The 23,627-nt window shown below is 44.4% G+C and overlaps 1 protein-coding gene across 4 annotated transcripts in view; it reads right to left on the bottom strand.

Annotated features, from left to right (window-relative positions):
• The window catches only part of LOC139548237 (protein FAM168A-like), a 63,772-nt gene extending 42,785 nt beyond the window's left edge, over nt 1-20,987 (bottom strand). For 3 of the 4 annotated variants that reach the window (XM_071357778.1, XM_071357777.1, XM_071357779.1), the window contains exon 1: nt 20,816-20,987. The gene's annotated coding sequence lies outside the window, so the exon portion shown is untranslated. The remainder of the gene's footprint in view (nt 1-20,815) is intronic. The other variant, XM_071357780.1, reaches the window with a different exon arrangement.
• Nucleotides 20,988-23,627: the final 2,640 nt, after the last annotated feature.

The raw sequence follows: 23,627 nt of genomic DNA, 5'->3' as shown, positions 1-23,627 counted from the left end.
CTTCTCCACAGAAACCTACCTCCACCTCTCACTTCTCCACAGAAACTTACCTCCACCTCTCACTTCTCCACAGAAACTTACCTCCACCTCTCACTTCTCCACAGAAACTTACCTCCACCTCTCACTTCTCCACAGAAACCTACCTCCACCTCTCCTCTCACTTCTCCACAGAAACCTACATCCACCTCTCCTCTCACTTCTCCACAGAAACCTACCTCCACCTCTCCTCTCAATTCTCCACAGAAACCTACCTCCACCTCTCCTCTCACTTCTCCACAGAAACCTACCTCCACCTCTCACTTCTCCACAGAAACTTACCTCCACCTCTCACTTCTCCACAGAAACTTACCTCCACCTCTCACTTCTCCACAGAAACCTACCTCCACCTCTCCTCTCACTTCTCCACAGAAACCTACCTCCACCTCTCACTTCTCCACAGAAACTTACCTCCACCTCTCACTTCTCCACAGAAACCTACCTCCACCTCTCACTTCTCCACAGAAACCTACCTCCACAGAAACCTACCTCCACCTCTCACTTCTCCACAGAAACCTACCTCCACCTCTCACTTCTCCACAGAAACCTACCTCCACCTCTCACTTCTCCACAGAAACCTACCTCCACCTCTCACTTCTCCACAGAAACCTACCTCCACCTCTCACTTCTCCACAGAAACCTACCTCCACCTCTCCTCTCACTTCTCCACAGAAACCTACCTCCACCTCTCCTCTCACTTCTCCACAGAAACCTACCTCCACTTCTCCACAGAAACCTACCTCCACTTCTCCACAGAAACCTACCTCCACTTCTCCACAGAAACCTACCTCCACTTCTCCACAGAAACCTACCTCCACCTCTCCACAGAAACCTACCTCCACCTCTCCACAGAAACCTACCTCCACCTCTCCACAGAAACCTACCTCCACCTCTCCACAGAAACCTACCTCCACCTCTCCACAGAAACCTACCTCCACCTCTCCACAGAAACCTACCTCCACCTCTCCACAGAAACCTACCTCCACCTCTCCACAGAAACCTACCTCCACCTCTCCACAGAAACCTACCTCCACCTCTCCACAGAAACCTACCTCCACCTCTCCACAGAAACCTACCTCCACCTCTCCACAGAAACCTACCTCCACCTCTCACTTCTCCACAGAAATCTACCTCCACCTCTCACTTCTCCACAGAAATCTACCTCCACCTCTCACTTCTCCAAAGAAACCTACCTCCACCACTCACTTCTCCAAAGAAACCTACCTCCACCACTCACTTCTCCACAGAAACCTACCTCCACCTCTCCACAGAAACCTACCTCCACCTCTCCTCTCACTTCTCCACAGAAACCTACCTCCACCTCTCCTCTCACTTCTCCACAGAAACCTACCTCCACCTCTCCTCTCACTTCTCCACAGAAACCTACCTCCACCTCTCCTCTCACTTCTCCACAGAAACCTACCTCCACCTCTCCTCTCACTTCTCCACAGAAACTTACCTCCACCTCTCACTTCTCCACAGAAACCTACCTCCACCTCTCCTCTCACTTCTCCACAGAAACCTACCTCCACCTCTCACTTCTCCACAGAAACCTACCTCCACCTCTCACTTCTCCACAGAAACCTACCTCCACCTCTCCTCTCACTTCTCCACAGAAACCTACCTCCACCTCTCCTCAGAAACCTACCTCCACCTCTCCTCTCACTTCTCCACAGAAACCTACCTCCACCTCTCACTTCTCCACAGAAACCTACCTCCACCTCTCACTTCTCCACAGAAACCTACCTCCACCTCTCCTTTCACTTCTCCACAGAAACCTACCTCCACCTCTCCTTTCACTTCTCCACAGAAACCTACCTCCACCTCTCCACAGAAACCTACCTCCACCTCTCCACAGAAACCTACCTCCACCTCTCCACAGAAACCTACCTCCACCTCTCCACAGAAACCTACCTCCACCTCTCCACAGAAACCTACCTCCACCTCTCCACAGAAACCTACCTCCACCTCTCCACAGAAACCTACCTCCACCTCTCCTCTCACTTCTCCACAGAAACCTACCTCCACCTCTCCTCTCACTTCTCCACAGAAACCTACCTCCACCTCTCACTTCTCCACAGAAACCTACCTCCACCTCTCACTTCTCCACAGAAACCTACCTCCACCTCTCACTTCTCCACAGAAACCTACCTCCACCTCTCACTTCTCCACAGAAACCTACCTCCACCTCTCACTTCTCCACAGAAACCTACCTCCACCTCTCCTTTCACTTCTCCACAGAAACCTACCTCCACCTCTACTTTCACTTCTCCACAGAAACCTACCTCCACCTCTCCTTTCACTTCTCCACAGAAACCTACCTCCACCTCTCCACAGAAACCTACCTCCACCTCTCCACAGAAACCTACCTCCACCTCTCCACAGAAACCTACCTCCACCTCTCCACAGAAACCTACCTCCACCTCTCCTCTCACTTCTCCACAGAAACCTACCTCCACCTCTCACTTCTCCACAGAAACCTACCTCCACCTCTCACTTCTCCACAGAAACCTACCTCCACCTCTCACTTCTCCACAGAAATCTACCTCCACCTCTCACTTCTCCACAGAAACCTACCTCCACCTCTCCTCTCACTTCTCCACAGAAACCTACCTCCACCTCTCCTCTCACTTCTCCACAGAAACCTACCTCCACCTCTCCTCTCACTTCTCCACAGAAACCTACCTCCACCTCTCCTCTCACTTCTCCACAGAAACCTACCTCCACCTCTCACTTCTCCACAGAAACCTACCTCCACCTCTCCTCTCACTTCTCCACAGAAACCTACCTCCACCTCTCCTCTCACTTCTCCACAGAAACCTACCTCCACCTCTCCTCTCACTTCTCCACAGAAACCTACCTCCACCTCTCCTCTCACTTCTCCACAGAAACCTACCTCCACCTCTCCTCTCACTTCTCCACAGAAACCTACCTCCACCTCTCCTCTCACTTCTCCACAGAAACCTACCTCCACCTCTCCTTTCACTTCTCCACAGAAACCTACCTCCACCTCTCCTTTCACTTCTCCACAGAAACCTACCTCCACCTCTCACTTCTCCACAGAAACCTACCTCCACCTCTCCACAGAAACCTACCTCCACCTCTCCACAGAAACCTACCTCCACCTCTCCACAGAAACCTACCTCCACCTCTCCACAGAAACCTACCTCCACCTCTCCACAGAAACCTACCTCCACCTCTCCACAGAAACCTACCTCCACAGAAACCTACCTCCACCTCTCCTCTCACTTCTCCACAGAAACCTACCTCCACCTCTCCTCTCACTTCTCCACAGAAACCTACCTCCACCTCTCCTCTCACTTCTCCACAGAAACCTACCTCCACCTCTCCTCTCACTTCTCCACAGAAACCTACCTCCACCTCTCCTCTCACTTCTCCACAGAAACCTACCTCCACCTCTCCTCTCACTTCTCCACAGAAACCTACCTCCACCTCTCCTCTCACTTCTCCACAGAAACCTACCTCCACCTCTCCTCTCACTTCTCCACAGAAACCTACCTCCACCTCTCCTCTCACTTCTCCACAGAAACCTACCTCCACCTCTACTCTCACTTCTCCACAGAAACCTACCTCCACCTCTACTCTCACTTCTCCACAGAAACCTACCTCCACCTCTACTCTCACTTCTCCACAGAAACCTACCTCCACCTCTACTCTCACTTCTCCACAGAAACCTACCTCCACCTCTACTCTCACTTCTCCACAGAAACCTACCTCCACCTCTACTCTCACTTCTCCACAGAAACCTACCTCCACCTCTACTCTCACTTCTCCACAGAAACCTACCTCCACCTCTACTCTCACTTCTCCACAGAAACCTACCTCCACCTCTACTCTCACTTCTCCACAGAAACCTACCTCCACCTCTACTCTCACTTCTCCACAGAAACCTACCTCCACCTCTACTCTCACTTCTCCACAGAAACCTACCTCCACCTCTACTCTCACTTCTCCACAGAAACCTACCTCCACCTCTACTCTCACTTCTCCACAGAAACCTACCTCCACCTCTACTCTCACTTCTCCACAGAAACCTACCTCCACCTCTCACTTCTCCACAGAAACCTACCTCCACCTTTCCTTTCACTCATTTAGTACACATGAACAGAACACACAATAATCATCCCGTCACACACACACACACACCAGTGGACAGGACAGGTGGCTAAACTAGCTCTGGGGGTCCCATCCTAGGCCCCCATGGTACCTCCCAGCTGTCTGAACAGAAAGAAAGACGGGTGAAGTGTGTGTGTCAGAGTATGACTATGAGTGTGTGTGTGTGTGTGTGTGTCAGAGTATGACTATGAGTGTGTGTGTGTCTGGGGCAAGGGAAATGGGAGTGTCTTCACCGAACAGCCCTTAGTTTTAAAATGGTTGATGTTGAGTGTTTTTGGTCCCTTGGTTGTGAAAAGCCCATTCTTCCCCTAAGCCCTCCATTCAGCAGACCACTACCTCCATTTGTAAAGACTATTCTTCACAGGACAATCACACTGAACCAACACAGCAAAAACAGATGGAGATCTTTAAATTCCTACAGGCATCATGAGTGATCGGCACCTTTCTTTGTGTCAGAGCTCTAATTCACACAACTACAATGTCACAGAACCACACGATTGGACATATGAGGGGGTCACGATTAAGTGTAACACACCTGATCCCAGACTCAGCAGTGCGGTGGCCCTCGGGGAACAACAATAACAGAGAGAGCAGCTGTTCCTAGCCTGGTGATGTGCATAGCTACATGCTAACAGCTACCACTGGAAGGAAAAAAAAAACACTTCGAGGTTAAGGTTTGTGTGTGTGTGTGTGTGTGTGTGTGTGTGTGTGTGTGTGTGTGTGTGTGTGTGTGTGTGTGTGCAGGAGCAGATGTTTTTTTTTGTTTAAACTGGCCTATGGTTCTCTAGTGGGCCTAGTTGGTAGCTATGGCAGGGGAGGGTGAAGAGGGTAGTTGGAAGGGGTGATTATGGTGAAAGGATATAAACCCATCACGTACAATTCTCCCCCCTCCTCCTCACCTCACCCAGCATCTGCTATCTGGGCACAATGACGTACTACTATTCACATCCACTCCTCCCTCTCAGAAATAACCCGAGAGCGTCAGTAGCACTGTACTACAGTTATGTTACAGACACACTTTCTTGTTCATCCATCAAGTTGATTAAGAGAGATGATTATTACAGACGTGATTACGTTTCTGATCCAGAGATAGATATTAACTTTATAGTCTAGCTGCTTACATTCTGTTCCAAGTTCCATGTTCAACAATATGTCCAAATGACAATAAGGTGCCGACAGTATTTTGGGGTTTTGTTATTTCTTATATTATTTGCTAAGAACATTTCTTGTATTATTACCTACAGATGAAAACAACTTTTGGACATTAGATTGGCGGTCACTCACCAGTAATTCAAGCAGAAATTCAACTTCCCTGACCTGGATCCTGTTTGAACTACCCAAGCCAGCTCTATTCATCCTGGGGGCTGTACCAAAACGCTGACACCGGAGAAGAGGAAGAAGTGGGGCCCTAGTCAAACTCAGGCGATTTGCAAACCATCCACCGCATATTACTCGCTAAAGTTCAGTCCCTGGACAATAAAGTACACAAGCTCAGGGCGAGGATCTACTTCCAGAGAGACATCAGAGACTGTAACATACTCTGTTTACGGAATCATGGTTCTCTCAGGATATTTCGTCCCTGTCCATTCAGATAGCCGGGTTCTCTGTCCATTGCGCAGAATACCTCACCATCAAATGCCGCCCACATTACCTCACTAGAAAATGTTCTTAGGTCATTGCCACTACGTTGTAGATTTCCCAGTCTGTGTGATTGAAGCGATGTTCCTGGTCGCCTCAGAATAGTATCGATGTATACACTGACCCGGTTCATCAGGAAGTGCATAGACTATGTTGTTCCCACTGAGGTTTAAAACTTACCCAAACCCAAAAATAATGGACAGATGGCAGCATTCATGCCAAACAAAGCGCGAACCACGGCTTTTAACCATGGTAAGGTGACTGGAAACATGGACGTGCACAACAGACCAGCTATGACCTCCAAATAGCAGAGGCAAAACGGCAGTACAGGGAAGTGGAGTCGCAATTCAAGGTGCTCAGACACGGGACGTATGTGGGAGATCGTGGACTGCAGGAGACTGCAGAGAGAGCACGCCCCCATCCACGGGGCCGGAGGGGAGAGGGTCAAAGGATTCAAATTTCTTGGCATGCACATAACTGATGACCTAAAATGGTCACTTCACACACAGTGGAGACGGCGGCGCAACTCTAAGGACAATTCAAATAAAAAATCCTTCGACATCATGGCTTGGTTTTCGTTATTATGGGGTATTGTCTGTAGATTGATGAGGGGAAAAAATGGAATCCATTTTACAATAAGGCTGTAATGTAACAAAATGTGGGAAAAGAGAAGGGGTCTGAATACTTTCCAAATGCACTGTTTGTATGCATGTATGTAGAGTTGAAGTCGGAAGTTTACATACACCTTAGCCAAATACATTTAAACTCAGTTTTTCACAATTCCTGACATTTAATCCTCGTAAAAGTTCCCTGTCTTAGGTCAGTTAGGATCACCACTTCATTTTAATAATGTAAAATGGCAGAATAATAGTAGAGATTTCTTTCTTTCTTTCATTACATTCCCAGTGGGTCAGAAGTTACATACACTCAATTAATATTTGGTAGCATTGCCTTTAAATTGTTTAACTTGGACGAAACGTTTTGGGTAGCCTTCCACAAGATTCCCACAATAAGTTGGGTGAATTTTGGCCCATTCCTCCTGACAGAGCTGGTGTAGCTGAGTCAGGTTTGTGGGCCTCCTCGCTCGCACACGCTTTTACAGTTCTGCCCACAAATGTTCTATAGGATTGAGGTCAGGGCTTTGTGATGACCACTCCAATACCTTGACTTTGTTGTCCTTAAGCCATTTTGCCACAACTTTGGAAGTATGCTTGGGGTCATTGTCCATTTGGAAGACCCATTTGCGACCAAGCTTTAACTTCCTGACTGATGTCTTGAGATGTTGCTTCAATATATCCACATAATTTCCCTCCCTCATGATACCATCTACTTTGTGATGTGCACCAGTCCCTCCTGCAGCAAAGCACCCCCACAACATGATGCTGCCACCCCCGTGCTTCACGGTTGGGATGGTGTTCTTCGGCTTGCAAGCCTCCCACTTTTTCCTCCAAACAGAACGATGGCCATTATGGCCAAACAGTTCTATTTTTGTTTCATCAGACCAGAGGAGATTTCTCCAAAAAGTACAATCTTTGTTCCCATGTGCGGTTGCAAACCGTAGTCTGGCTTTTTTATGGCGGTTTTGGAGCAGTGGATTCCTCCTTGCTGAGTGGCCTTTCAGGTTATGTCGATACAGGACTCATTTAACTGTGGATATACAGTGGGGAGAACAAGTATTTGATACACTGCCGATTTTGCAGGTTTTCCTACTTACAAAGCATGTAGAGGTCTGTAATTTTTATCATAGGTACACTTCAACTATGAGAGACGGAATCTAAAACAAAAATCCAGAAAATCACATTGTATGATTTTTAAGTAATTAATTTGCATTTTATTGCATGACATAAGTATTTGATACATCAGAAAAGCAGAACTTAATATTTGGTACAGAAACCTTTGTTTGCAATTACAGAGATCATACGTTTCCTGTAGTTCTTGACTAGGTTTGCACACACTGCAGCAGGGATTTTGGCCCACTCCTCCCTACAGATCTTCTCCAGATCCTTCAGGTTTCGGGGCTGTCGCTGGGCAATACGGAGTTTCAGCTCCCTCCAAAGATTTTCTATTGGGTTCAGGTCTGGAGACTGGCTAGGCCACTCCAGGACCTTGAGATGCTTCTTACGGAGCCACTCCTTAGTTGCCATGGCTGTGTACTTCGTGTCGTTGTCATGCTGGAAGACCCAGCCACGACCCATCTTCAATGCTCTTACTGAGGGAAGGAGGTTGTTGGCCAAGATCTCGCGATACATGGCCCCATCCATCCTCCCCTCAATACGGTGCAGTCGTCCTGTCCCCTTTGCAGAAAAGCATCCCCAAAGAATGATGTTTCCACCTCCATGCTTCACGGTTGGGATGGTGTTCTTGGGGTTGTACTCATACTTCTTCTTCCTCCAAACACGGCGAGTGGAGTTAGACCAAAAAGCTCTATTTTTGTCTCATCAGACCACATGACCTTCTCCCATTCCTCCTCTGGATCATCCAGATGGTCATTGGCAAACTTCAGACAGGCCTGGACATGCACTGGCTTAAGCAGGGGGACCTTGCGTGCAATGCAGGATTTTAATCCATGACGGCGTAGTGTGTTACTAATGGTTTTCTTTGAGACTGTGGTCCCAGCTCTCTTCAGGTCATTGACCAGGTCCTGCCGTGTAGTTCTGGGCTGATCCCTCACCTTCCTCATGATCATTGATGCCCCACGAGGTGAAATCTTGCATGGAGCCCCAGACCGAGGGTGATTGACCGTCATCTTGAACTTCTTCCATTTTCTAATAATTGCGCCAACAGTTTTTTCCTTCTCACCAAGCTGCTTGCCTATTGTCCTGCAGCCCATCCCAGCCTTGTGCAGGTCTACAATTTTATCCCTGATGTCCTTACACAGCTCTCTGGTCTTGGCCATTGTGGAGAGGTTGGAATCTGTTTGATTGAGTGTGTGGACAGGTGTCTTTTATACAGGTAACGAGTTCAAACAGGTGCAGTTAATACAGGTAATGAGTGGAGAACAGGAGGGCTTCTTAAAGAAAAACTAACAGGTCTGTGAGAGCCGGAATTCTTACTGGTTGGTAGGTGATCAAATACTTATGCCATGCAATAAAATGCAAATTAATTATTTAAAAATCATACAATGTGATTTTCTGGATTTTTGTTTTAGATTCCGTCTCTCACAGTTGAAGTGTACCTATGATAAAAATTACAGACCTCTACATGCTTTGTAAGTAGGAAAACCTGCAAAATCGGCAGTGTATCAAATACTTGTTCTCCCCACTGTAGATACTTTTGTACCCGTTTCCTCCAGCATCTTCACAAGGTCTTTTGCTGTTGTTCTAGGATTGATTTACACTTTTCGCACCAAAGTATGTTCATCTCTGGGAGACAGAATGCGTCTCCTTCCTGAGCGGTATGACGGCTGTGTAGTCCCATGGTGTTGATTCTTGCGTACTATTGTTTGTACAGATAAACGTGGTACCTTCAGGCATTTGGAAATTGCTCCCAAGGATGAACCAGACTTGTGGAGGTCTACAATTTTTTTTCTGAGGTCTTGGCTGATTTCTTTTGATTTTCCATAATGTCAAGCAGAGGCACTGAGTTTGAAGGTAGGCCTTGAAATAAATCCACAGGTACACCTCCAATGAACTCAAATGATGTCAATTAGCCTATCAGAAGCTTCTAAAGTTATGGCATAATCTTCTGGAATTTTCCAAGCTGTTTAAAGGCAGAAGTCAACTTAGTATATGTAAACTTCTGACCCACTGGAATTGTGATAGTGAATTATAAGTGAAATAATCTGTCTGTAAACAATTGTTGGAAAAATGACTTGTGTCATGCACAAAGTAGATGTCCTAACCGACTTGCCAAAACTATAGTTTGTTAACAAGAAATTTGTGGAGTGGTTGAAAAACGAGTTTTAATGACTCCAACCTAAGTGTATGTAAACTTCCGACTTAAACTGTATGCATATATATATATATATACAGTGGGGGGAACAAGTATTTGATACACTGCCGATTTTGCAGGTTTTCCTACTTACAAAGCATGTGGAGGTCTGTCATTTTTATCATAGTTACACTTCAACTGTGAGAGACGGAATCTAAAACAAAAATCCAGAAAAACATATTGTATGATTTTTAAGTAATTAATTTGCATTTTATTGCATGACATAAGTATTTGATCACCTACCAACCATTAAGAATTCCGGCTCTCACAGACCTGTTAGTTTTTCTTTAAGAAGCCCTCCTGTTCTCCACTCATTACCTGTATTAACTGCACCTGTTTGAACTCGTTACCTGTATAAAAGACAGGGTCTTCCTGTCCACACATTCAATCAAACAGACTCCAACCTCTCCACAATGGCCAAGACCAGAGAGCTGTGTAAGGACATCAGGGCTAAATTGTAGACCTGCACAAGGCTGGGATGGGCTACAGGACAATAGGCAAGCAGCTTGGTGAGAAGGCAACAACTGTTGGCGCAATTATTAGAAAATGGAAGAAGTTCAAGATGACGGTCAATCACCCTCGGTCTGGGGCTCCATGCAAGATCTCACCTCGTGGGGCATCAATGATCAGGAGGAAGGTGAGGGATCAGCCCAGAACTACACGGCAGGACCTGGTCAATGACCTGAAGAGAGATGGGACCACAGTCTCAAAGAAAACCATTAGTAACACACTACGCCGTCATGGATTAAAATACTGCAGCGCACGCAAGGTCCCCCTGCTCAAGCCAGCGCATGTCCAGGCCCGTCTGAAGTTAGCCAATGACCATCTGGATGATCCAGAGGAGGAATGGGAGAAGGTCATGTGGTCTGATGAGACAAAAATAGAGCTTTTTGGTCTAAACTCCACTCGCCGTTTTTGGAGGAAGAAGAAGGATGAGTACAACCCCAAGAACACCATCCCAACCGTGAAGCATGGAGGTGGAAACATCATTCTTTGGGGATGCTTTTCTGCAAAGGGGACAGGACGACTGCACCGTATTGAGGGGAGGATGGATGGGGCCATGTATTGCGAGATTTTGGCCAACAACCTCCTTCCCTCAGTAAGAGCATTGAAGATGGGTTGTGGCTGGGTCTTCCAGCATGACAACGACCCGAAACACACAGCCAGGGCAACTAAGGAGTGGCTCCGTAAGAAGCATCTCAAGGTCCTGGAGTGGCCTAGCCAGTCTCCAGACCTGAACCCAATAGAAAATCTTTGGAGGTAGCTGAAGGTCCGTATTGCCCAGCGACAGCCACGAAACCTGAAGGATCTGGAGAAGGTCTGTATGGAGGAGTGGGCCAAAATCCCTGCTGCAGTGTGTGCAAACCTGGCCAAGAACTACAGGAAATGTAAGATCTCTGTAATTGCAAACAAAGGTTTCTGTACCAAATATTAAGCTCTGCTTTTCTGATGTATCAAATACTTATGTCATGCAATAATATGCAAATGAATTACTTAAAAATCATACAATGTGATATTCTGGATTTTTGTTTTAGATTCTGTCTCTCACAGTTGAAGTGTACCTATGATAAAAATTACAGACCTCTACATGCTTTGTAAGTAGGAAAACCTGCAAAATCGGCAGTGTATCAAATACTTGTTCTCCCCACTGTATATATATATATATATGGTACCTGTCAAAAGTTGACACACCTACTCATTCAAGGGTTTATTTTAATTTTTAATATTTTCTACATTGGAGAATAATAGTGAAGACATCAAAACTATAAAATAACACATATGGAATCATGTAGTAAACAATTCAAAATATATTTGCCTTGATGGCAGCTTTGCACACCCTTGGCATTCTCCCAACCAGCTTCATGAGGTAGTCACCTAGAATGCATTTCATTTAACAGGTGTGTCTTGTTAAAAGTTTGTATGTATGTATACAGCTCTGTAAAAAATTAAAGAGACCACTGCAAAATTACTATTTGGGTAAAATGAACATTTTTGTTCATCCTCCACCAAATTTCACAGTGGGTGCAAGACACTGTGGCTTGTAGGCCTCTCCAGGTCTCTGTGGCTTGTAGGCCTCTCCAGGTCTCACACCCACTGTGAAAGTTGGTGGAGGATCGGTGATGATCTGGGGGTGCTTCAGCAAGGCTGGAATCGGGCAGATTTGTCTTTGTGAAGGACGCATGAATCAAGCCACGTACAAGGTTGTCCTGGAGGAAACCCTGCTTCCTTCTGCTCTGACAATGTTCCCCAACTCTGAGGATTGGTTTTTCCAGCAGGACAATGCTCCATGCCACACAGCCAGGTCAATCAAGGTGTGGATGGAGGACCTCCAGATCAAGACCCTGTCATGACCAGCCCAACCTCCAGACCTGAAGCCCGTTGAAAACCTCTGGAATGTGAGACGGATGGTCACAAGCCATCAAACAAAGCCGAGCTGCTTGAATTTTTTCGCCAGGAGTGGCATAAAGTCACCCAACATCAATGTGAAAGACTGGTAAAAGCTGTGATTGAAAATCAGGGTTATTCCACCAAATATTTATTTCTGAACTCTTCCTCAGTTAAAAAAAATAGTATTGTGTTGTTTAAAAATGAATATGAACTTATTTTCTTTGCATTATTCGAGGTCTGACAACACTGCATATTTTTTGTTATTCTGACCAGTTCTCATTTTCTGCAAATAAATGCTCTAAATTACAATATTTTTATTTGGAATTTGGGAGAAATGTTGTCAGTAGTTTATAGAACAAAACAAAAATCTTAATTTTACCCAAACACAGACCTATAAATAGTAAAACCAGAGAAACTGATAATTTTGCAGTGGTCTCTTAATTTTTTCTAGAGCTGTATATATATTCCGGTGCTCACTCTGATATTTCTTAATTTCCTTCTTTTACTTCCTTTTTGGATGATGTGCATATTGTTTTGTATTGCTAGGGTACAGCTAGAAGCAAGCATTTCGCTGCACCTGTGATAACATCTGCAAATGTGTGTATGCAACCAATAAACTTGGATTTGGTTTGATTCAAGAGGTGAGCTAATTTATTCCTGTTTGGAAAAGCAGGGAGCCTGAAGCTGTCATATTCTGGGAAGGACAGCTAAAGAAGATGACATGGAGCTGCACTAATCAATTATAAATCAAACAGGCCCCTAGATGGCTTCCACTTAGACCTGCCCAGGGCTGGGCCTGTGGGCCTGCTGAAAAAATACTGGGAGCCAACATGGCTCCACCAGGGAACCTGAATGAGGGTCTGACAGACGCGTGTGAATCAATTATTAACTCTTGGGGTTCTTTAAAAACAGGGGTCTAGACTAACATCAATATTCATATCCTTTACGCTTATGGGGTGTCCTGATTCAGGGTTTCCGTTAGGCGGTAATTGACGGCCGTTAAATAAAAATGAACATTCGATAAATTGTATCCGGTCCGGGAGGAAAAACATCATTAGATAGGCCATCAGCGTTTCACCCACCACTTTACTATATGAGCTGGAGACAGTATGCATTTTGAAAACATACTTAATTGTTTGAAAATCCGACCATAGAAAGGTGTACGCAATTATTTTATAAAGACTTCATAGGCGGCGGGTGAGTTTCAAGTTTGGGGAAGCATACAACGTATCCTACCATTTCTACCAGTCTGCGTGTCAATTATGATTTTCATATGTGCATTTTTGTGGAACAGTTTCATTTCAATAATAACGTTTTTCGATCCTCAAAATCATTGTCACGTGGTTAATCCTAAAAATCTTAATTAACTGATAAAAATAGAAACGCTAACAATCAACTAAAGCACCAGCCTCTGCCATATGGACACATTGATACGCCGTAATCATTTTTTATTTAACTTGGCAAGTCAGTTAAGAACAAATTCTTATTTACAATGACGGCCTCGGAACACTGGGTTAACTGCCTTGTTCAGGGGCAGAAGGACAGATGTTACACCTTGTCAGCTCAGGGATTCGATCCAGCAACCTTTCGGTTACAAGTCCAACGCTCTAACCACTAGGCTACCTGCCGCCCATTGGCGGGCTAAATAGCCTAAATGAGCGCATGGTACTCAGAGATGGTACTCAGAAATAGGCCTACTGTGAGGACCTTTTAGGAGGTCATTCGCAATGGATGTTAAAAAAACAGACTTCGTTGACTTTGTGAGGTGAAGAAATAATGAGTGAGAATCTCAGCTTATTAGTGGTGGATGTGGTGACTAAGCCAATCAGAAATCAAACATCCCAAAATGGGCACGTTCCTACATTTGTGAGCAGTAGGCAAGGTAGGCTATGCGTGGTCAGGGGCGTGCACTCATTATTCATCATTAACCAGACAGAGAAACCAGACTCATGCTCATATGGAGCTCTACAAACAAAAGACAAGGAGAAAATGGACAACTCGTAAATGATGGTACGAATAAATAAACCAAAACTCACGTTGTCACAAGTGTAGCAGGTTGTGAACTGTGCAAACAACGTTTCCACTCCGAGAACATTACAATGACTGTAGGCCTAATTAATAATACAAATAAATTAACAAAAATGTATGTAACCAAATGACAGGGATTAACAGTACATTTACGACTGGTGACATATGAATTGATCAAAAGCAATAAAAGCAATAAAAGCAATAAAAGGGCTAAAAATTCACATGAAACAACAAATGCGCAAGAATTGGCGGGAGACAGCGGAGTGGATTCTGGAGAGCTGAGCTCATGATTCTGCAACGAGACCCGCCTATAGGCTATCTTCGCCACACACCCCTCTTCTTCTTGGGTCAACATTTTAAATTATACTCAAGACACATTATCTTCTCTGCAACTCAATAATCAGCTAGGCCTTTTGCCACGCGTGCTGCCTATGAAAGACTTCCTCACATGCCATTCTCTCCTGTTAATTAATTTTCCTACCAACTTTCTTTCGTTGTCCAGAAGCCAAATGCTAGAGCTGTCGCCAACAAAAAAATTATAATATTGGTCAACCAATAGTCTTCTGTTGTTTTCGACCAATCAACTGGTCGAAATTTTTAAACGTGTATTTTTCTCAAAAATAAACACCCTATATGTTTGAATAAAATCAACAATTAGTAGGCTACTGAGATTGGCTGATGCTTTAAGCACTGCGATGACAAATTTAAACACACAAATTACGAAAGAGGGAGCCAGAGATTAATATAGCCTAACCAGATTTATTTTTAATAACCTGTTCCCAAACCTCCTCCTTCCACTGCTGGTGGCCTTCACAGATTCTGCCAAGTTATCTTACCATTTCTACCTATCTACGTGCCAGTTATGAACATATGAACATTTCCCGTTGAACAATTTTAATTTATTTTATAATAAAGTCTTCGTATATCATTGTCATGTGATTATTAAAAAATATATGTAAATCTAAATGAGAATTATACAAATCTAAAAGTAACTTCTATTGCCATTGCCAACTAAAAATAGCTTACACTTGTAAATGGAATGAAATAACCAAAATGTGTTTCTCACAAGTGTAGCCTAGGTTAATTTATGTATTTATTATGGATCCCCATTAGCTGCTGCCTCTTCCTGGGGTTTGGCTAAATGAAGGCAGTTTTACAATTTTTAAAACATTAGAATACATTCATTACAGAATTCACAGCACACTAAGTGTGTGCCCTCAGGCCCATACTCCACTACCACATATCTACAACACAAAATACATGTGTACGTGTGTGTATAGTGTGTATTTTATCATGTGTGTGTATGCATGTGTCTGTGCCTATGTTTGTGTTACTTCACAGTCCCTGCTGTTCTATAAGGTGTATTTTTTATCTGTTTTTAAAATCTGATTCTACTGCTTGCATCAGTTACCTGGTATGGAATAGAGTTCCATGTAGTCATGGCTCTATGTAGTACTGTGCGCCTCCCATAGTCTGTTCTGGAATTGGGGACTGTGAAGAGACCTCTGGTGGCATGTCTTGTGTGGTATGCATGGGTGTCTGAACTTTGTGCTAGTTTGAGGCAGAAGAGATTGACATCCATCTTATTGTTTGCTCTCTGTGTACATCCAAGGGCCATCCGTGCTGCCCTGTTCTGAGCCAATTGTAAGGTGCCACAACTGAACAGTAGACCAGGTAAGACAAAACTAGGGCCTGCCTTGTTGATAGTGCTGTTAAGAAGGTAGAGCAGCGCTTTATTACAGACAGACTTCTCCCCATCTTAGCTACTGTTGTATCAATATGTTTTAACCATGACAGTTTACAATCCAAGGTTACTCCAAGCAGTTTAGTTACCTCAACTTGCTTAATTTCCACATTATTTATTACAAGATTTAGTTGAGGTTTAGTGAATGATTTGTCCCAAATACAATGCTTTTAGTTTTTGAAATATTTAGGACTAACTTATTCCTTGCCACCCACTCTGAAACTAACTGCAGCTCTTTGTTAAGTGTTGCAGTCATTTCAGTTGCTGTAGTAGCTGTATAGTGTATAGTGTTGAGTCATCCGCATACATAGACATACCATCTTTACTCAGCCTAGACAGCAACCCTGGGGAATTCATGATTCTACCGGGATTATGTTGGAGAGGCTTCCAATATATAACTCCCTCTGAGTTGTCTTATTTTTTACCCCTTTATCTCCCCAATTGGTAGTTATAGTCTTGTCCCACCGCTGCAACTCCCGTACAGACTCGGGAGAGGCGAAGGTCTAGAGCCATGCGTCCTCCAAAACACAAAACGCACTGCTTCTTGACACAATGCCCGCTTAACCCGGAAGCACCAATGTGTCGGAGGAAACACCGTACAACTGGTGACAGTGTCAGCATTGCGCCCGGCCTGCCACAGGAGTCGCTAGAGCGCGATGGGACAAGGACATCCCGGCTGCCCAAACCCTCCCCTAACCCGGACGACGCTGGGCCAATTGTGCGCAGCCTCATTGGTCTCCCCGTCTCAGCCGGCTGCGACACAGCCTGGGATCAAACCCGGATCTGTAGAGACGCCTTAGACCACTGTGCCACTCGGAAGGCCCCTCTGTGTTCTGTTAGACAGGTAACTCTTTATCCACAATATAGCAGGGGGTGTAAAGCCATAACACAAGTTATTCCAGCAGCAGACTATAATCAATAATGTCAAAACCACACTGAAGTCTAAAAGCCCCCCCACAATATTTGTATTATCAATTTCTCTCAGCCAACCATCAGTGCTGTGCTTGTTCCCTATGAGCATGCTGTAAGTCTGTTGTCAATTTATTTGTTATAAAATAGCATTGTATCTAGGTTGTGCACTCTGCAAACAACATATCCACTCTGACAATGAGAACTGTAAAATATTAATAATAATAATAATATATTGAATGCATCAACAGAAATTACAGTAACCAAATAAACATTGTAGATGAGAAATTATGGGAATGAACAGTACATCTACTACTGGTGATACTGGTGAACCATCCCCACAGTCTCCACAATGGATTAGTCCACTGAGACGGGTCTCCACAATGGATTAGTCCACTGAGACGGGTCTCCACAATGGATTAGTCCACTGAGACAGGTCTCCACAATGGATTAGTCCACTGAGACAGGTCTCCACAATGGATTAGTCCACTGAGACGGGTCTCCACAATGGATTAGTCCACTGAGACAGGTCTCCACAATGGATTAGTCCACTCAGACAGGTCTCCACAATGGATTAGTCCACTCAGACGGGTCTCCACAATGGATTAGTCCACTCAGACAGGCGTCCACAATGGATTAGTCCACTGAGACAGGTCTCCACAATGGATTAGTCCACTGAGACGGGTCTCCACAATGGATTAGTCCACTGAGACAGGTCTCCACAATGGATTAGTCCACTGAGACAGGTCTCCACAATGGACTAGTCCACTGAGACAGGTCTCCACAATGGATTAGTCCACTCAGACAGGTCTCCACAATGGATTAGTCCACTCAGACGGGTCTCCACAATGGATTAGTCCACTGAGACAGGTCTCCACAATGGATTAGTCCACTCAGACAGGTGTCCACAATGGATTAGTCCACTGAGACAGGTCTCCACAATGGATTAGTCCACTGAGACAGGCCTCCACAATGGACTAGTCCACTGAGACAGGTCTCCACAATGGATTAGTCCACTCAGACAGGTCTCCACAATGGATTAGTCCACTCAGACAGGTTTCCACAATGGATTAGTCCACTCAGACAGGTCTCCACAATGGATTAGTCCACTGAGACAGGCATCACTCAAGACAGGCGTCAATCAAGACATGTGCCATACATTTTGTATAATTTTTTTGTTGTTGCAACTGCTCGACTAAAAAGTTACTGGTCGACCAACAGCCAATCGACCAGTCAACTACATGGGGTCAGCCCTACCAAATGAGCAACCCATCCTAGTCGTTGCATCCTTAGATCCACCATCTTTCTCTAACATCTACCGTGCTGTTTAGAATGGTGGTTTTCCCTGCCAATTACATTTTGGCAAATGTTTGAAAATGACGTTTCATTGGCTGCTTCATTACAGGAGTTGCATGTTTTTGTTCAGATTAATTACCATAATATACATGTGATTTCTGTCATTGTGATCACTGTGGGTGGATGCACTAATGGGTTACACACCCGATGAATACGTGTCTGGTACATTTCTCAAATGGCCGGTAAATTAAAAATGTTCTCGTCATGTTGTCCAGCGCCACATTTTCCTAAGGGATGTACCAGAATGTAGTTGGTGTTACTAGAGAAAATAGAGGGAGTCCCTAGACACACACCTCTCTGTAGTAGTGTCTCAGAGAGCAGACTAAACAGATGACAAGCCAACTGGTCACAGCATGGTTGGACAGCATGACTGACTCACAGAACCTGGCCTTGGACTTCAGCACTTCTGTCCGTCTGGTCGGACAAGCTCACCTTTTGGGGATACCACAGAGAATATGGTCTAGGCCAGAACTAACCTCTCACAAGGTAAGAGGACATAGAGGAATTTTCCATTAAAACTCTGATTTGGCAGACACTACACAGGCCGATGAGTGATTGTCACCAAGAAGAAGCAGAAGCAGCACTGTCAGGTAGGGCAAGAGATAACAAGGCACAGAGGTGGGCCAGCACACGTTGTGACACCTGACGGGACTAGCCATGGGTTTATTTACAGATGTAAAAGGAATAACACAGGAAACAAATGATCCTGGATCAGAACCAGGGCCACACACACAGATTGTTGAGAGTGAGACCACAGAGAAATGCACTCATGGCCCAGCTTCCAGTTTCCACTCTGGCATCTCTGCCACGAGAACAGAAAGACACACAGGATTGTTTGATCCTGGCACACACACACACACACACACACACACACAGGGAGAGATGTTTAACACACACAAACAACGAGTCAAGAAGCACACACATCATGCACTACAACAAATGATGCTGAGGGCACTGACACCCAATGACAGCATCGTTTCACCTAAAGATTAACAAGCAGTCAAAGGACATAACTGAGATAAACTGGAATAACATTCTTTCAACACTTCTGTAAAATAACTTCTACAGATATTGATGATTTAGCCTATTTCAACATCGACCTGCCACTGTAATATCAAAACACACAACCCTAGAGATCAAAACAAGACATCAACAATAATGTTCTGAAGTCAGGAAGCTGTTCAAATACACATCTTTCAGTCCTTGACAGCTGAGCATTCATTCAATACACAAAGAGGACTAAGAGATGATGCTGCCTCTGATGGGAAGATTCCTCCTGAATTGAGAGTAAATGGCCTGTACTGATCCACTGGTCCTATTCACAAGCAGAACGATCAGACAGCAGTGCAGTCTATTCCCTCTGCAGTCCTGTAGGCCCGTATCCTTCTCCCTCCCTGTGACAGTTTTATGGCTGCATTGTTTGAGCTGCCTACCATTCAAGCACACAACAGTTTATAACTCACGCACACAAAGGTAGGCCTACACGTGGTTTCAGGCTTTATCGGGTTAAATCATTGTAGTTTGAGTGCCGTCCACTTTCTCTATAGCGCATATTTTAATGGCTGTTAATACAGGGTCTTTACTTTGTGTCGAGGTATGCAGTTATGAATAAAAGGCACAATGACATTAATTGTCCCACTTACTTTGCGATAGCTAGACGCCTGTGTTGTCAATACTGCTTGGGCCATGAATGATTTTCAGTGTTAAGTAATACTGTTATAACACGGCATAGTTATTAAACCATATATAGACAACATTTACATATCCTAATTATTATGACTGTCGTGATTGATTGCACAAATTCCCACACGGGTTATAACGCCAGCCAGTAGTCACAAAACCAGCGATAAATCCCTATTATAAACCGGATAATCCGAAATTCGCAGATTAGGCTCACATCAATAGAATAATCCAGAAAGGATTCGGGCTGTTAACGATTCTCTTTTAACACGCATCTGAAATTGCTGATTGCCTTGTTAAATCTAAACAACACCAGGTTAAATGAGAACAACGCAATGGCCACTTCAGTTATTGCTGGTTAGAGAACGGTAAACAAAAATTACATTTAATTTTTGACAAAGCGCTTTGGGAAAGTGATTTAGCTTAAACCCACATCCACAGCAATGGTTTAAGCGAGTTACATTCCAACATTATTAAACAGAACAGAGATGGTTTGACAAAAATGGGCACATAAGCTTTAGACACCATTTTGAAAAACCACTCTGTTCTTTACTGCGCTGCGTGGAATGAAAAATGCGTGACTAGCGAGTTATTGAAAACTAGCTAGGCACTAGACAATTCCAACGCGATCATACTGTATCCCATCACGTTTACCAACATAGTTGCATCAGTCACACACTGTCCCTTCTCTTACAATCTGGCAATCGATAACTAGATTGACTAGCTATTTTATCTCAAACGATGGAGGAAATGCATTAAATTTCGTCACACCAAGTAGCTAGCTATCAAGTCCATCACTGAAATGTTATTTTTGTCCACCAACTATGCTAGCTAGCTCGCTAATGCTAGCTATCCTCCATCATCATTGTATTTTCCGAGTACCATGCCATATCCGTGTCGGACAATTGACAGGAAAAGGGGGAAAGAGTATAGATGACACAACAACAATATTTAGCGGGTGATCCTTACCAATGTCTGATTGACAAATGTGGCTCTCTAAATTCCTTATTTTGTTCAGGTATCTTCAAACTCGCTGGCACTGGCAATGTAAACGGTGTCGGCGCTCTAGCTTCTCACTACAGCGATTTCGAGCTTGCAGCGGCGTTGGGAACACCGCGGAATGGGGGATGGGGATGCCGAGAGAGGGAGGGATGGGGGAGCGAGGGGCCAGCAGCAGGCAAACATTGGACGTTGATGGGCTTTTCAGGCTCGCAAAATTACACCGCCTCTAGAACTACAACTTCAGCTTTAAAGTGAGTATAACTATATTAGTTTGGAAGTAACTAATTTTGAAGACAAGTTCAACCTGCCTCTCTCGCACCGGACATTTCTGATCCCCAGCCCCATGGGCACCCCTACAATTAACACATACCACTACTTTCCCCAATGCTACACATTCCTTTGTCTCATGCCCTTCTGCACACTTCTCACACCTAGGATCCTCCCTCTTACACATTACTGCCACATGCCCATAAACTTGACACTTGTCACAACATAATGTATTCGGCACAAAAGCTCATATGGGCTAACTTATATATCCAAACAATTATCACAAGACCACTTCTGGTTAACTTTACCGATTCCACAACACCCAACTCTGTTTTCATCCACCCAGAAACCACAAATAGGTCAGTCAAAAGGCAAGGGTCTACTTTTTCCAAAAACTTCACTCCTACTGTCATAGACTCATCTTTATCCTGACCCCTGGTGCAAGCCTCGGGCTTCGAGCACTTCACCACACCTACCACCTCCGATACTTCGATATCATTCACTTCCATTTCTCCTCCTTTCTTCAGCTCCCTCTGCTTACACTTTCTACCATTCTTCTTTCTTTTCTTCTTTAGCAAACCATCTCCCTTTTTTCCGCCATTTTTAACTGACTCAAGCTCACTCTCTTCCTCCCTCTCTCCCTTAGACCTCCTCTGCCTCACTTTTTTCCTCCATTCCTCCTCTGTATTCCAAATATACGTCTCCTTATGCTAATACTGCACTTCTCCTGACATACATCTTGTTCTTGCCTTCTCAAGGGATGCCATTTAACCGGCTGTCACAATCTCTGTACAATCAGCATGAACACCTCGGGATGTAGCGCTCAACAGTGCAACCCACTTATAAAGCAGCTGCTTCGTCTTGATGTTCTTCTTTTCCTGACCACGGTTCTTGCTTTCTTCTTCTTCCTTGGGTAGTTAGTTAGATAGCAGACACGTAATATACTGCCTGGCAAGTTTGATGTGTTAGTAGGCAACTAACGTTAGGTAACTAGCTAACATACCAAATAAAATTGGATTTGTCATATGCACCCAATACAACAGGTACCGTGAAATGTTTACTTACCAAGCCCTTAACCAACAATGCCGTTTTAAGAAAAGTAAGTGTTAAGTAAAAAATATAAGTAAAAAAATAAAAGTAACAAATAATGAAAGAGCAGCAGTAAAATAACAGTAGCGAGACTATATACAGGGGGTACCGGTACAGAGTCAATGTGCTGGGGCACCGGTTAGTCAAGGTAATTGAGGTAATATGTACATGTAGGTAGAGTTATTCAAATGACTATGGATAGATAATGAACAGATAGTTTCAGCAACGTAAAAGAGGGGGAGGGGGGGCAATGCAAATAGTCCGGGTAGCCATTTGATTAGCTGTTCAGGAGTCTTATGGCTTGGGGGTAGAAGCTGTTAAGAAGCCTTTTGGACCTAGACTTGGCGCTCCGGTACCACTTACCGAGTGGTAGCAGAGAGAACATTCAATGACTAGGGTGGCTGGAGTCTTTGACAATTTTTACGGCCTTCCTCTGACACCGCCTGGTATAGAGGTCCTGGATGGCAGGAAGCTTGGCCCCGGTAAATGTACTGGGTCGTATGCACTACCCTCTGTAGTGCCTTGCGGTCGGAGGCCGAGCAGTTGCTATACCAGGCAGTGATGCAACCAGTCAGGATGCTCTCAATGGTGCAGCTGTAGAACTTTTTGAGGATCTGAGGACCCATGCCAAATCTTTTCAGTCTCCAGTTACATATTGCTGTAATGCTATGCAGTTCGTAAGGATAGCGTAGCTAACAAATTGAAAACTTATTTGAAAGTCATTACTTTATTACATTGCTCCACATTTTTTTTTTTTTTTTCATAATTAGTTAAAGCAATGAATTTGGATCCGCTCTCGTCAGACTTTGGCTGCATATTTTCCGCCATTTTCTTCAAATCTGAAAACGTTTTCTGAAGAATTGCATTATGGGCCCTAAAAGCACGGAAATAGTGTCCACTGCATATATACTTCGTATTTTGGCGAATTTAGTATGACATCCAGGAACTTTTGGCATACTAACTATATCCATACTATGACCAATAAGCATAGTATATACTCAGTTCAGATCACAAATAGTACAGTTAGTGCAGTTACTATGAGTATTTGAACACAGCTTTTATCTACTGTATGTGAATGATGGAAGAATCTTACCCCAGCTGTAGGTCCATTTGAGTGTGTGTGGTCACTTAGGCCTGCACATCAACCAGTACTGGGACCATTGGAGACTTGGGATACTTGTCGAGTGCTGCTTGAACGTCTTTGGGGTTGCATCTATAAAGGTCAATTACAAAATGGAGGAAGTTGACAATCTGTGATTGAATTCAAAGTTGACACAAATGATTAACTAAGCAATACGATGCAACAAACTACTACACAGTTGAAAGACTGTGCCACACAGGCCAGTACAATAGCCTACACATGGAGAGGAACCTAAAGGCATATACAGTATCAACCAATACTACTCACCCGACAGACAGGGCA

Source organism: Salvelinus alpinus, chromosome 21 (assembly GCF_045679555.1).
Source record: "Salvelinus alpinus chromosome 21, SLU_Salpinus.1, whole genome shotgun sequence".
NCBI classification, from domain to species: Eukaryota; Metazoa; Chordata; class Actinopteri; order Salmoniformes; family Salmonidae; genus Salvelinus; species Salvelinus alpinus.
The sequence above is the reverse complement of the archived record's forward strand: the minus strand, read 5'-3'. Positions and strand labels throughout refer to the sequence as shown.